Source organism: Olea europaea, unplaced genomic scaffold (assembly GCF_002742605.1).
Source record: "Olea europaea var. sylvestris unplaced genomic scaffold, O_europaea_v1 scaffold2709, whole genome shotgun sequence".
In the NCBI taxonomy this organism is placed as follows: Eukaryota; Viridiplantae; Streptophyta; class Magnoliopsida; order Lamiales; family Oleaceae; genus Olea; species Olea europaea.
Window position 1 is genome coordinate 134,644 of NW_019245496.1, and position 2,488 is coordinate 137,131.

The 2,488-nt window shown below is 37.4% G+C and overlaps 1 pseudogene; it reads right to left on the reverse strand.

Moving 5' to 3' along the window:
- Positions 1–1,963: 1,963 nt before the first annotated feature.
- The window catches only part of LOC111383533, a 10,375-nt pseudogene continuing 9,850 nt past the window's right edge, over positions 1,964–2,488 (reverse strand).

Below are 2,488 nucleotides of genomic sequence, written 5' to 3' on the forward strand. Positions count from 1 at the left end.
ACGTATTTGATTTTGTTATGAGTAAATTGACAAGAACTTAACTCAATGAATAAAAAGGGAAAAGACTAAAAAGAAAAGGCAAACTACTTTTTCATCTCGTCAATTTGTCTTTTTTTTTTACTTCTGTCAATCTTTTCTCTACCTTTCTGCAAACTCTTTAGTTGAGATATTTTGCCTCTATCTTTTTGTCCCCTCTAATATGTTTTTGATTCTTTAATGCAACACATGTTCTTAACAAATCGTAAATGCTAGCATGTAATGAGCCAAATTTCAAAAATCTATTAACGTCTTTTCATTTGTTAAGAATAAATGACATACGATTTGTCAAAACTATATTGGAGAAACATAAGTTCGGAACAACAAATCTGGGCCTTTCCAACCCTAGTCTTCTTCCCCATCCAGCCTACTGTTAACAAAAAGATGCCTCCAGTTAATTGTTTCACTTTCTTTCTCTCCTTCCCCGTGTGGGAGTTTAGGATGAGCGAGGATGGTAATAAATTGAGTGAGAACAAGTTGTTTTTTTTTCCTTCAATACCTTTTTTGTCCTTTTTGATTAATATAATAGCAAAAATTTTTAATTGAACTTCAACCATTTAACAGCAACTTAGATTCGTCCACTAGAGACCAATATGCTACAAAAGTGGAAAGTAAGACAAATCTAATTAGATTGAGGATCGGTATGGACAAGTTGCAAAAGTTTGAAACCTCCGTCACAATTATATAGAGAGAGTTGAGAATACCCCACTGACTGCATGATTCAATTCCCACCAAATCAACAATTTGCTCTCTTTTTCTTCCTTCTCCTTTTTTCTACACAGAATCAAAGTTTTTTCAACCCGCAAATAGTGACAGTAATAAAAAAAAAAATAAAAAAAAAATAGTGACAGTAATAAACAGATGAGAGAGCATCCCCAGTAGACCACCCACCTATTCTTCCCCATCTTTGAAGTCTTTTTCTTTGCATGTGTGGCAACATCTAGGCCATTGAATAATAAGACTTTCTTCGTTCAGATCAAGATGATTCCAGGACTAGCAGTGGCGGAGCCAGCACCTGGCGAGGGGGTGCGGCCGCGCGTGCTGGCTCCGCCGGAATGTTCAGCATCGCCGGGTAGCACCGTAGCAGTCAACAGGCGATGGTAGTTGCAGAGCCGAGGAAGATGGAAAGGAAGAGAAGACCCAATTTTCCATTTTTTGTTTTGTTTTGTTTGGGCTGATAAGAATTGACACATTGGGCCTCTTTTTTGTTTAAAAATGTTAGCCCGATTTCCCCCAAGTGGCCAACAAATGGTCCAAGACTTCAAATGAAATGACCAAATTCAATCCATTCAAATTCAATCCATTCTATCTCTAATTCTCTGACACGCAAAGGAGGCGCAAACCCTTTTCCTCCCTTCTGGCCTTCTCCATTCTACAATTTCCGTTCAAAGCAGAGGCAACACCACAACAGCTACCAACAGGCGATGCGGACGCCAGGTGACAGGGGCGAGGCCGCGAGGAGGAGTCACCGGTGCAGCCAAAAACGTGTTCTGCCCGATTGCCCTTCTAGTCTCAGAAAGTCAGAATCTTCGAGCTCGAGCAGACTGGTGAGCGCGTTTCTCTTACTCTCTTTCTCTCTGTCGTTGTTGTTTTTTTTTTCTAGAATTATAAGAATTAGGTATTGACTTGTTGAAGTTGAATAATGAATGTTATCTGTAAATTGTGAGTTATTATGGAGAATTGTGATTTATGATAAGTAACTTATGTTTTATGAATTATTATTATTGATTTGGGAATTTATGTTTAGGAAATTAGGATAAATGGAAAAATTTTAATTGAGAAGATGTTGGATTGTATTGAATTATATTTTCATATGTATATAACTTTTGTATTTTAATGCATTTACATATATATTGAATAACTTTTAATATTATTTAATCAAAATTTAATAAACAATCGGGCTATTACGATAGTTGATGGTCGATAGTCAACGGTCAACGGTTAAACTCCGCCCTAGCTGAACTTCGATGCTGGATTCGTCCCTGAGGACTAGAGATGTCGGTGTTTGTGCACTCGACAGTTTATGATTATGCTCTCCATCATAGGTAACAATTAGCATCGTTGGATCATCCAATGCCCGTTCAACATGCTTACGAGCGGGGCATCCTCTCATACTGCTACACTTGTAATATCCCCTGAAATTTGTACCATTTACAAGTAAATAATCAAATTTTTATTCAACTAGCCATATCTTGAGTCGTGACACTGTCAAATGTCTAGTACTGGATTTTACTAAAAAAGATATCATAAAAAAGCATTAATTGATGAGGATGTTTAATTCTATGTATCAAACAGATTAATAATAAACTCGCCTGGGATGTGGAGAACCTTTGATAAGCTTTTGACGATACTTTCTCCAAGAGTACTGGTCCGGGGGAATATCCGACATCTTCATGCTTATTGCGGGTATTCTAACAACCCTCTGTAGGAAATTCAGTGTATGTGGATAAAA